Raw genomic sequence first — 13,110 nt, 5'->3', positions numbered from 1 at the left:
CCAACAGCTAGATCTAGTTTCTCTACAGTGACAATGGGAAGACAGATTCTGTGTCAGTTTTAGGCGTTCAGAATCTTACCTTACGTCGGGCGTCACTTGCACCTGTCTTCACCTTTCTGGGCTGGGATACATGTGTTAATCCTCCCTGCCCTAGCTCCCTTAGCCAGAGATTTTCCCCTCTACTTGTTTGCCTTTATTTAAACCACAGCGCAGTCCATCTGCATGTCAGACTCCTTAGTTGACAGCACAGGCCCACGTGAGCGTCATCGGTGTCACTGAGCCCACCTGTGTAAGAGCTGACGGCGCTTTGCTGGGGCAGGTGATGCTGTTTGGGGCTCTGGTGGTCGTTACAGGCGCTCAGCCTACTTTACTGCAGGTGTTTCACGCCTGGGGCTGCTTCACCCAACTGCAGATTAAAACCTGTGTAAGAGTGGATCCCCTTTGCTCAGTGTCGATCCACAAACTGTGCCAGTTTTGTGGCAATGCCGCCTTCTCACTGCTCCTCTGTGGCTCTTGCTTTTTTGTTGCTTTCAGTAAAATTAGCCAAAAATATGAAGAAGTCAGTCATGCATTCTTTTGTACATAAGGCACAAGTCCAGGCTCACCCGCGAGATGTCTGTGTTCCTTGCCTGCATTCCCCTGCAGGAAAGGACCTGCTGAGCCATCGCAGGAAACTGCTGTCATGATGGTCAGTCTTTCTGCTTGACTGACAGATCAACAGTGATGTGTTCTTGGAGTCGTGGAATTCAATTAAAACTTAACTCCTTCGCTGGCTTAGCTTAGTGTAGCAAAATTGCCACCAAAAGGGCTGTGCTTTGATTTTGTTTCCAAAGATGAGCTGTTGAATTTTGTAGTTAACGTCAAATTTTAGTTGGCCATCTTAATGAACTGATAGTCAGTTGACCTAGGTTTGATAGCAAGATGGCATTTCCAGAGCCTGTACTATCTCTGCCACCCTGTTTTAGGAGACCACAGTGGGGAATACTGCCTGTGGAAGAGAGGGGCTTAAGACTGACTGTGGGAGCAGGTTCCGGGTGGTTAACCCTATCTTCCCATGCTCTTGACTGTTCCCCAGGCTCAAAGCTTGTAAAGAGCCATCAATCTGGCACTGTCAATTTAAAGTAAATTTAATGAAAGGTCCTATAGGGTTGTGTGCATGCTCAGTCACGTCTGACTCTTTGTGATCTCCTGGACTGTAGCCCACCAGGCTCCCATGGAATTTTCCAGGCAAGAATATGGGACTGAGTTGCCATTTCCTACTCCAGGGGATCTTTCCCACCCAAGGATCAGACCCATGTTTCATGCATTGGCAGGCAGATTCTTCACCACTGCGCCATCTGAGAAGCCTCTTACAGGTTTGCTCAGAAATAACTGAATCTATATTTCTTAGCTACTTGTGAAAATTGGGAGTGTTTCTTAAGCATTGTGGGTCATTAATTATCAGTATTTTTCACTCAGCTTTATTTCGGCAAAGACTGTATTTAAATTTTGCCAAATTATGATGGGGACATATGATGGCATTTGTAAAGCATTTAGGTCCACCTCAGTTACAGTAGATACTCAGATGCAGATTGAACTTTAGAAAAAAAAAATATTAAGCTCAGATTTAGAGACAGGTGGTATAGTGTAAGAAATATATATGTTATATTTTTATGTAGTATATAATGTATATGTGAGCCATAATAATATGTACACACACTGTATGTGTGAGTGTGTGTGTATTTTATATATATATACGTAAGAAGGCCAAATACAGGTTCTAGTTTACTGGCTTGGTGACCCTGGCCAAGCAAATCATACTCAGAGCTTCTGTTGTTTTTTTTTTTTAGCTTTCTCATGGGGAAAGGGAAAGAATTTACTTGTCAGAGCTGTAAGGATTGAATGAGGTGCTGCACAGAGCTATATTATAATCATTTGGTTTTTTGATTTTTAGTGTCAAGTTATTCCGTATATCAAATGATAATCACGATTGGCCTTTCTCTGTTTGCATTTTTGCAGGGTTCACCATGTTCTCTCATTCCTGTGAGCCCTGGGAGGTGCAGAGTCCTTTACCAGTGGTAGGGAGGACCAGGACTGTTGTGGCCTGTGGCTCCCAGGTGTAAGGTCCTGGAGGTCTACCTTGTTTGGTGGCTGTGGCCCAGCACCTCCCTGGGACTTCAGGGGACTCCACTGAATGCCTCGCAGATGCTGATTTGTTTTCTTGTGCTCTTTTGTTTAATTTGAAGAGCAAAGGTAACAAAGTGAAGGGGAGTCCATGTTTCTTTCTTCTGTGTTTCCTTCAATACCTGTTCATTGTAAATGTAGCAGCTACATATGGTAGGAAATGGCAATAACTGCAAGGAGTACAGAATGGTTTCAGTTGAAAAGTAGAGTTTTCCCTGACTCCTCATGCTCCTAAATCTTACTCAGCAGACGTAACATTTTTAACTTTCTTTTTGATTCTTCTGATGGTTGCTACCATGATTCTAAATAATTTTAGAATACTTTTGCTACCTTACTAATTTAGGTACTGTTTGTTGATTCTGCTGAAAATGAAGAAGGTAGCATGGCTTACGTGACAGTGCATCTTCTTCTGATTTTCGTGATTTCTCAATCTCTAAATACTATCTTTTATATGTAAATAGCATTTAAACTTTATATAATTCTGCTTTAAACTTTTTTCAGATATTTCCCCGTATCTGTGAGTTATAGAGTGACCGTGAAGGTAGTGTTCAAACTGGGATATTTTTGAGATGCCGAGAAGATGGGTATAAACTAGGAGTGTCCCTGCAACCAAGACAGAGGATCATCCTAGTTAAAGGAGACTTTATAATTCATTTTTATGCTTTCACTTTGAGTTCATTTGATCAGCATATAAAATCAGCAGGACTTTTGTATCTTAAGAATTTTTGGTGAGTGATAACGTAGGAGTTCACAGTATGGAGATTTTGTAAGCAGAATTTCAGAATGTTAACTGTGTCTGTATTTGAATATTAATAGAAAGTATCTTAGGAATGTTAGTTTAATTAAAATCTAACAAGTTAATAGATCAGTACTTTATTGGATTAAAACATATGTTTTTCACAGTAAGGAGGTATCTGCCAATTCTGGTTTTAATGGGTGTTTTCATTATGGATTGAATGAATATTTTAAGGCCTTTTCAATAACTGTGAGGTAAGCATGACTTTTTTCCTTTAGTTATTAGGACATTAACCAAGGGATATCCTCATACTGAACTGTCCTGGCATCCCTTGAATAACCCCCTGAGTTATAATGCATGAATTTTTAAATGGGCTGTTGGATACTGTTTTAAATGATTTTATTTCAAGTTCTTTTATTTACAGTGTGTGTATGTGTATAGTCTTTTTCAGATTGAAGTACTAATGTCACAGGGGCCTCATAAAAAGAATTTGTAAGTTTTTTTTTTTCTTTCCCATGCTCTGGTCTCTGCATTTTTAAATCGAATCCTCTTAAGTAAAGTCATGTTGAGCTTTTTGGTGTTAGTTTCCTTGATACTTTTCTTTTTTCCCCTGGAAATGTTTAAATGTTTAACCTTCCTATCTCTACTGAGGTCAGTTTTGGTAAATTGTATTTTTAAGGAAATTAATCGTTTCACCCATGAACATGATTGTACAGGTATCTCTTCAAGATCCTGCTTTTCATTCTCTCATGTATGTGCCCCAAAATGAAATTGCTGGATTATGTAGTAATCCCATTTTTAATTTTTTGAGGAACTGCCATACTGTTGTCCACAGCGGTTGTACCATTTTACATTCCTACCAACAATGCACACAGATGCTGATTTCTTTACACGCTTCCTTCTAGCACTTGGTATTTTATAAATAATGCCCATTCTAACAGGTCTGAGGTTATATCTCATTGTAGCTTTGATTTGCATTTCCCTCATTATTAATGCATCTTTTCATATGCCTATTGGCCATTCATATATGTTCTTTGGAGAAATGTCTATTCAAGTCCTTTGTCCATTTTTTTAAATTAATTTATTTTTTACTGCAGGATAATTACTTTACAGGATTTTGCTGTTTTCTGTCAAACCTCAACGTGAATCAGCCATAGGTATACATATGTGCCCTCCTTTTTGAAACTCCCTCCCACCTCCCTCCCCTCTAGGTTGATACAGAGCCCCGTTTGGGTTTCCTGAGCCACACAGCAAATTCCCGTTGGCCATCCATTTTTGGATTGACTTTTTTTTTGTTATTGAGTTTTAGGAGTTTGCTATGTATTCTTGATGTTAATCCCTTATCAGGTATGTGATTTGAGGATATTTTCTCCCATTCTGTATGTTGCCTGTCTTCTCTGAATAGTGTCTGTGATGCACAGTTTTTTCATTTTCATGAAGTTCAGTTTGTCTCTCTTTCTTTTTTAACCTGTGCCTTTAGTGTCATATCCAAGATACCATTGGCAAATCTAGTGTCATGAAGCTTTTTCTCTGTTTTCTTTTAAGAGTTTTTGCTGTTTTAAGTGTCACATTTAGGTCCTTGATCCATTTTGAGTTAATTTTTGCATAAGGCAGGGCTTCCCTGGTAGCTCAGATGGTAAAGCGTCTGCCTACAATGCAGGAGACCCGGGTTCGATCCCTGGGTTGGGAAGATCCCCTGGAGAAGGAAATGGCAACCCACTCCAGTATTCTTGCCTGGAAAATCCCATGGACTGAGGATCCTGGTGGGCTACAGTCCATGGGGTCGCAAAGAGTAGGACACAACTGAGCGACTTCACTTTACTTCACTTCATGCATAAGGCCGGGGCTTCCCTCACAGCTCAGTCAGTAAAGAATCTGCCTGCACGGCGGGAGACCTGGGTTCGATTCCTGGGTGGGGAAGGTCCCCTGGAAAAGAAAATGGTAACCCTCTCCAGCACTCTTGCCTGGGAAATCCCATGAACAGAGGCGCCTAGCAGGCTACATACAGTCCATGGGGTGACAAGAGTCAGACACGACTTAGCGGCTGAACCACCACCACCATACGTAAGGCTCCAGCTTCATCCTTTGGCAAGTCAGTATTCGATTTTCCCAGCACAGTTTGTTGAAAAGACTGTCTATTCCTTGTTGAATATTTTTGACACCTTTGTTGAAAATCATTTGACCATAAATACAAAGATTTGTTCATGGGCTTTCTATTCTAGTCAACTGGTCTGTATGTTTGTCATTATTGCCAGTACCACACTGTTTTGATTACTATAGCTTTGCAGTAAGTTTTGAAATCAGGAAGTGTGAGCCCTCCAGTTTGTTCTTCTTTTTCAAGATTATTTTGGCTTTCAGGGCTCCTGTGATTTTTGCTTTATAAAGAAAGATGGCTGCTGTGTTTGGGTGCCTAGATGTTCACAACCAGTATACTTTCATTTGAATTGTATCTTTAGTATTATGAAGTGAATTTCTCTATTGCATTTGATACTTCTGAGCCCAAATTCTACCTCCTCTAATGCCAGGGTAGCAGTCTTTGCTTTCTTGTTACTGTGATTGCCTGTTTTGGGGCTGTGTTAGGTAAGAGGATTATCTGATGCCTGTGGCCATGTGGCCTGTGCTGCCCGGCCCCAGGGAGAGGGCAGCTCCCCTCCCTTATCGAGTCCGGGCACAGTGGCCAGGGCTGACTTGGAGGGAGGGAGTGGGAGCAGAAGCTGCAGGGGTCGTCTGTGCTGTCACAAGAGGAGTACGCTATTACCCTGTGAATCTTCTTTAGTACCCTTTGCCTGATTTCCTTACTTGGGAATCTAGTGTTTTGTCTGCTCTGGGAAGCACGCATTACCTACCTGTGTGCCAGTCAGTGAGCATGCTCTACTTATCCCTCTATTCAGGGTGTGTGAGTGTCAGGGGGATTCAGGTATTTGTATAGGTCTCTCTCTGCCTACAGTAGGGTTATGTCCCCATAAACCCATTGTAAGTCGAAAATGTGTTTAACACACCTACCTGGCCTACCAGAGCGCTTCCATTAGCCTACAGTTGGGCAAAACAATCTAGCACAGAGCCTGTTTTATAGTAGAGTGTTGACTGTCTCATATAATTCATTGAATACAGTACTGAACGTGAAGGTAGAGTGAGTGTCTGGTCCAGAATGATTGTGAGTGTGTCAATGAGCACATGCCTGACTGAGAGCTCAGATGGTGCCCTTGCCAGGCCCGTCACGAGAGAGGGTCTACTGCAGACCGCTCACCTGGGGAAGGGCAAACATTGGAAGTGTACTTTCTCCTGAACTCATATTACCTTTACAGCATCTTCTGTCCATACGTTGGTGTGGTTTCCTTGATGCCTAGGATTTTGGGGGTGGGTTGGGGCTTGCTGCCACTCCAATTCTGCCTCCACTGTTTCCCAAAACCCTGAGTTTATTTCCAGCTCTGCTTTCTTTCGCTAACTGCCAAGCCTCCTCTCTCCTTCCCTCCCCTAGAAGCACATCTTCTGGAGCCTGACACCTCTAGCCAGGCCCCCCTTCCAGGCCCCCATGCCCTCCAGGTCTCATACTTGCCTCCTGGATCCCACACTGCAGCCCCTGTCTGAAGGGGTGTTGCTGCCTGTGAACTGTGCTTGTGGGACCCTGCTGCACCCCGTCTTGTGTCTAGGTCTCCCCTCCTGATTGCTAGCAGGGGCTGTCTCCTTAGCTCTGTTGTGTGCCTGCTAAGTCACTTTAGCTGTGTCTGATTCTCTGCGACCCTATGGACTGTTGCCTTCCAGGCTCCTCTGTCCATGAGATTCTTCAGGCAAGAATACTAGAGTGGGTTGCCATGCCCTCCTCCAGGGGATCTTCCTGACCCAGGGATCGAACCTGCGTCTGTTATGTCTCCTGCATCGGCAGGGGGGTTCTTTACCACTAGTGCCACCTGGGAAGCCCCTAGCTCTGCTGGTTCAGGGTTTTTACTGCCCCAGCTTTCTTAAATGAAATCGTGTTGACTTCTGACTCAATGGTCTCCAGTTTGTTGAGTGGATCCAATCCGTTGGTTACATCCACTCCTTGTTGATCTGTGTAGTTCCAGAAGATACAAAGATGTGTTTTTGTATTTAGGCAGCTACCATTGTCCTGTAGGAATCTCAGGTCTCAATGATTAAATTCTGTTTAAAAAAATTAAAGTTTTATGAAGATTGAAATTAAATATAAAAGTTTCTCTTGACAAGTCATGTTGTGTATGAGTCATTTCTGAGTTTATCCAGTAATTCTTATTCTTAGCTTCCTTGTAATATTTAAGTATCTTGGTTTGTTTTACTAAAAGATCCAATCTATACATATCTCCCCTCTATAGGAAGCGTGACCCCTCGTCACACTTGACCCCTCGTGATAAAAATCCCACCAGCTTTCTGTGCTGTACCTGTTCTTGTAACTTTATTTCAAGAAGTTATGCTTAAATGCAGATACTTTGGTCAGACAGTCCTTAAACGTCTCAGATTGTTTCCTGCATTTGAGAATCTGTGATTCTTTTTTGTTAAATAGAAATAAAGTGAGACGTTCTCAGAAGGTGGAATCCCAGGATCCAAGGCAGAGCACGTGGTGGTTGAGGTTGAACCCCCTGCTCAGCTTCTGCTGGTTGCTCTGGGAGTGCTGTGGATCTGGGGGTTGCACTTGTTCTTGCGGGCAAAGGGTCGGGAGCTGATGGATAGTTGCATTTGTCTGTCGGCAGTCCGACTCCAAAGCCTACCTCCTTGCAGCCACACCTCTTGTTACTGGTTTGTGAAAAAGCGAAGGATTTGAGTCAGGCAGTTAGAGGCACCGTGGGCCATTGGTGCCCACAGCTCTTGCCTTCGTACCTCCCCGCCCTCACCGTCCACGTGCTCAGTTACAGTTTGCTGGAGCTTCTAGATAGCTTTCACTCATCACGAGGAAAATGCAGGATTTTGGATGAGTCGAGGGCTAATAGTCTTGTCTGCTTGTAGATGTCATCTGAGCTGTCTGGACTAATAGGCTGTGATTTTCCCAGGCTCAGTTTTTCCCTCCTAAACAGGAAGGGGCAGGGAGGAGAGTCAGGGGCTTGGACCTAGCTCTGCTGTTCTGGGCTCCTGGGCGGTGGGGGCGGGGTGGAGCGCGCATGTCGCTCTCACCCCACTTCCTCTGTGGAACCTGGGGTGGGGGTGTCAGGCAATCAGATTTTTCCAGCCTGCAGTTAAATATCTTCTCAGCATTTTGACCTCCTTGGTAAGAACGTTATTTTCCTAATGTTTTCTGGCAGGTTAGTGCCATGTGCTGTTTTTGTTTAGTTGCTAAGTCGTGTCCAACTGTTCTGCGACCTTACGAACTATAGCCCGCTAGGCTCCTTTGTCCATGGGATTTCCCAGGCAAGAATACTGGAGTGGGTTGCCATTTTCTTCTCCAGGTGATCTTGCTGACCCAGAGATCGAACCCTAATCTTCCACGTCTGCTGCACTGGCAGACAGATTCTTTACCACTGAGCTACCCGGGAAGCCTGCCATGTGCTGTACTGTATCACTTATAATGTAGACTCCTCACTGAAACTTGTTTCTGTTTTCAGGGACCTTCTCCCTCAGTTCTAGGGGCTCTGGATAACAATCAGTCAAAAATACTTTTCTTTAAAATTCACAAAAATCAACTTTCACAGGTATAGAACACAGTAGGCATTTGGAGTGACTTAAAAGTAAATTTTTTCAGTTCAAGTTCACTTCAGTCACTCAGTTGTGTCCGACTCTTTGCGACCCCATGAGCAACAGCACGCCAGGCCTCCCTGTCCAACACCAACTCCCAGAGCCTACCCAAACTCATGTCCATTGTGTCGGTGATGCCATCCAACCATCTCATCCTCTGCCGTCCCCTTCTCCTCCTGCCCTCAATCTTTCCCAGCATCAGGGTCTTTTCAAATGAGTCAGCTCTTCACATCAGGTGGCCAAAGTATTGGAGTTTCAGCTTCAACATCAGACCTTCCAGTGAACACCCAGGACTGATCTCCTTTAGGATGGACTGGTTGGATCTTCTTGCAGGCCAAGGAACTCTCAGGAGTCTTCTCCAACACCACAGTTCAAAAGCATCAATTCTTTTTGGTGCTCAGCTTTCTTTATAGTCCAGCTCTCACATCCATACATGACTACTGGAAAATCCATAGCCTTGGCTAGACGGACCTTTGTTGGCAAAGTAATGTCTCTGCTTTTTAATATGCTGTCTAGGTTGGTCATAACTTTCCTTTCAAGGAGTAAGCGTCTTTTAATTTCACGGCTGCATGGAGTCCCCAAAAATAAAGTCTCTCACTGTTTCCCCATCCATTTGTCATGAAGTGATGGGGCCAGATGCCATGATCGTAGTTTTCTGAATGTTGAGCTTTAAGCCAACTTTTTCAGTCTCCTCTTTCACTTTCATCTTTAGTTCCTCTTCACTTTCTGCCATAAGGGTGGTGTCATCTGCATATCTGAAGTTATTGATATTTCTCCCAGCAATCTTGATTCCAGCTTGTGCTTCACCCAGTCCAGTGTTTCTCATGATGTACTCTGCATATAAGTTAAATAAGGGTGACAATTTTTTCATGAATTCTTTAAGTTGTGTCTATTTATGACACGTGAGTTCTCTGGTGCTGTTAACGTCAGGATTTTTCTGGTGATTCTGTTTAGTGAGAGGTGAGGGTCTTGAGTCTTGTAGAGTTCATTCATTAGTTTTGTAAAGATCGCTGAACCTGACATCAGGTGTCCACTCTGACCACTGACCTTGGCTGGATGACAAGCCATTGACCTCCAGGTACAGTGTTTTCCCTTCTGTAATACAGAGACTGCATTCTGCAGTCCATAGGATCACAAAGAGTCAGGCACGACTTCGCAACTGGACAACAACAACATGGAGATGTCATCTTTTGTGGTCGTTGTAATACTGAAGGTGGCATAAGGCACATGGAAACAGCAGCATAAAACTTAGCATGTTGTAGGCGTTCTGTTATTCTTAGCCGAACCTGCTTCTGAAAATAATAGGATAAAGTACATTTAATTAAGCTAGTTTTATTTGGAAACCTCTAATAAGGATGATTGCACTGTAATTACAGTTCAAGATTCCTGGTACACTTTAGAAAAATAAGACACAGAAAGTGGCAAGCCCTCTGTTAGCTCCAAGGAGCTGTGGCTAAGATTGAAATCTTTCTTGAGTTAGGAATGTTCATCAGAATAATTAGCTTTTTAATTTTTTTATTTTATTTTTTCATCTTTTTAATTTTTCATACTTTATTCTCTATATTGATAGGTTAAGAAAGTGAAATCTTCCTAAGTACTGATTCACAGATAATGCTTATAAGCGACACACAAAGCATTCAGTTTCACAGAGTAATATCAGTGATCCCTTTAAATGCAATTTTAATCCTTACTTTCAGCTAAGTGCAAGACTAATAAAATGAGCTAAATACACACAAAACTTGTATATCCTGAACTACAAAAGTGGTTTCCATAGCCACACATGGTTTTAGTCAAGTATACATTTTCACAATAAATAAATACTAACAAATATGTTAATAAAACACGACCCTAAATGCTTATCTGCCATCAACTTTTTTCAGCAGTGCCATTCCTGCTACCGAAAGCACTTTCAGAAGTTTTAATCTGACCTGGGGAAATGAGTTCTTTTAAAACCTGACAAACAGTATATTATAAACCCCAAGGATTTTTAATCCAGTGTGTCTTCCAACACAGAACCATTCATAGGAAATTCTTAGTTTCTCAAAAAATAAAAAATTAAATCACTCTTGTTATCTAAAGAAGAGTATTAAAACAAATTATCTTAAGACAAATAAACACTCCTACAAAAGGCTGTATTTTCTAATTATCATTTTCTCCTTAAAAGAAACACAAACCAGTTCACCACCTTTTAATAACTTACACTACTGTGGTCTAAAAGCTTTAGAAATACATGAAACACATCTTAGCTATCAAAGTCAAAGGTGCCATTTAGATTTCACATATTAAACAGCTACAGTACAACCTACAATGGCACAAGTACACAAATATTAATTCATCATTGAGATGGTCAGGAGTCAGAAGAAACTGAATGGTTTGCAAACCCAAGGTACTTTGACTTACATGTGGTCATTAAAATCTAACATGTAATTCAAGTAGGGTAATGTAATGGCAGGCAATTAAAGGCTCATATATCACTCTAAAATTGAAAACGTGAAAATAAAGCCTGAAAACTTTGTGGTTCTCCATTTTTCATTCACATGGTTAGGTATTAGGCAGGGCCTTACTGTGGAAAATACAGTTATTAAGTATGGTTTCCCCAGAAGATAATGAAACTTCAGAAAGTACAAAAGGTGTCAAGATCCGTAGTTTGCTTCATCAAATGCTTTTCTAGCACGTTTCAATTCTTCATTCGTAGTAAGCAAGTCTTTAACCCTAGCAAACTTTCTTGGGTCCTTTTGACTCAAGAAGACGATATCTTCTACTTGTACCCGAGCTTGTCTTCCAATTGACATTGCCTTATGAGTCATTTCAGTGATGAACTCTATGACAAGGTCTTCCAGGAATATCTGATTCAGTATAAGGATTCTGGTCATCTCCAAACCCATACATCATACATCATAATTCTTTAGAAAAAAGTCTTTCTTTTACCCTGTCCACCTTCTGCACCTCCTCCAATTTCTTCATTTTCTTCCTCAAAGGTAGGATCCTCTTCATCTGCCATCCCACCAGCCAGCCACCTCTGCTAATTAGCTTTTTTTAAATGTAGCTTTGAAGTGAAGAAAAAGTAGCGTGAAGGTGTGAACGAGAAGTCTTTGCTCCTTCTGCCGCTTTATTGTTGGCGTGGTTTGTTGCCATCCTGTCCCTGGCTGTATGACATACCCACCCACAGGGGATTTTTTTAGAGGAGAGAGAGACAGCTTTACTGATATGTAATTCACATACTATACTCTTCACCCATCCAGGGTGTCCAGTTGAGTAGTTTTTAAGCATATTCGCTAAACGATGTAGTTACCACAACAAGTGGTTTTAGCACGTTTTCACCACCCCAGAAAGAAGCTCTGCCTACCCCCTCTATTTCTCTCCGGCGCTCCCAGCTCTAGAACCAGCCTGTTGCAGCCCTTTCCAGTGAATGCTGGGCTCCCCTGGGACTGGCCCTTCACGCCACACGATGTCGTGAAGGCCGTCTGCTTTGTAGCACAGTCAGTGCTTCCTTCAGCACGTCATTCCTTTTTATTGTCTGACCTGCTCCACTGTGTGCACCACCTTCAGTTATCATTTTCAGTTGATGGACATGTGGGTTGTTTCCACTTTTGTCTGTTATAAGCAATGCTTCTGTGAACATTTGTGTACAAGTTTGTGTGTGGACCGATGTTTTCATCTCTCTCAGGTATGTGCCTTGGTGTAGAATTGGGGGTCATACAGTAACTATGTTTAACCTTTTGAGCAGCTGCCACGCTTATCCAGAGTGGCTTTTTATACAGTTTGCCCCTTGTACTGGCAGTAAATGAGGGGGCCAGTTTCCTGCATCCTCTCTAACATTCCTTAGTCCTTGCTTTTGATTCTAACCAGCCTGGTGGGAGTAAAGTGCTATCTCATTTGTGGTTTTGATTTGCATTTCTCTGATGTTTAATGATGTTGAGTAGCTTTTCAAGGGCTTATTGGCTATGTCTTTTTTTTAATCTTCTTTGGGGAAGTGTCTATTCAGATCTTTCACCAATTTTTACTTGAATTATTAGTCTTTTTGTTATTGAGTTGTAAGGGTTCTTTATATATTCTAGATACAGATCACTTACGAGGTGATCTGTATATTCCAGAGTTTGTCTGCCTTCAGTACACAAATCTAGTTACAGTGATCATCCTGACTGACTCTGAGTCCAGCCCTACAGTGACAACTCCATGTGGATTATTTCTTCTGATCTTCATAATAACCCAGAGGTAGAGACTGTGTATTACCCTCAGTTTACACATGCAAGATTGGGGACCCAAATAAGTTAAAGAACTAGTCTGGAGTCAGACTCTCAGTGGTGACTGCCCCATGTAGAGTCACACGTGATCCGTGCCTGCCCTCTGCAAGCTTCGTGGCACGGGGGTGCCCCCGCTCCAGACTGCAGTCAGCCTTGGCCTCGCCCTCTCTTAGTCCTTACATCTATTTTCCACTGGGAGTTCCCCGTGGTGTGTGGTGTGTGTTGTGCAGAGCCCATCTTGTTCTGGTTCTCTCTGTTCTTTCTTGTGTATAGAGTAGACACATGAGACAG

The 13,110-nt window shown here is 42.4% G+C and overlaps 1 protein-coding gene, 1 long non-coding RNA gene, 1 other non-coding gene and 1 pseudogene across 5 annotated transcripts in view; 3 read left to right on the top strand and 1 right to left on the bottom strand.

Moving 5' to 3' along the window:
* Nucleotides 1-13,110, top strand: part of NAPB (NSF attachment protein beta) — a 36,396-nt gene that overhangs the window by 2,533 nt on the left and 20,753 nt on the right. The window lies entirely within an intron of this gene.
* Nucleotides 1,889-3,954, top strand: LOC122681219. Its single transcript, XR_006336906.1, has 3 exons — nucleotides 1,889-2,232; nucleotides 3,067-3,153; nucleotides 3,341-3,954. It is a non-coding gene; the product is annotated as an uncharacterized LOC122681219 (long non-coding RNA).
* TRNAC-ACA lies at nucleotides 4,518-4,589 on the top strand. The gene has a single exon. It is a non-coding gene; the product is annotated as a tRNA-Cys (tRNA).
* LOC122681218 lies at nucleotides 10,239-11,576 on the bottom strand (annotated as a pseudogene). The gene has a single exon (XR_006336905.1). The product of XR_006336905.1 is annotated as a transcription initiation factor TFIID subunit 13-like (transcript).

The sequence above is a fragment of the Cervus elaphus genome, chromosome 23 (assembly GCF_910594005.1).
Source record: "Cervus elaphus chromosome 23, mCerEla1.1, whole genome shotgun sequence".
NCBI lineage: Eukaryota > Metazoa > Chordata > Mammalia > Artiodactyla > Cervidae > Cervus > Cervus elaphus.
The sequence above is the reverse complement of the archived record's forward strand: the minus strand, read 5'-3'. Positions and strand labels throughout refer to the sequence as shown.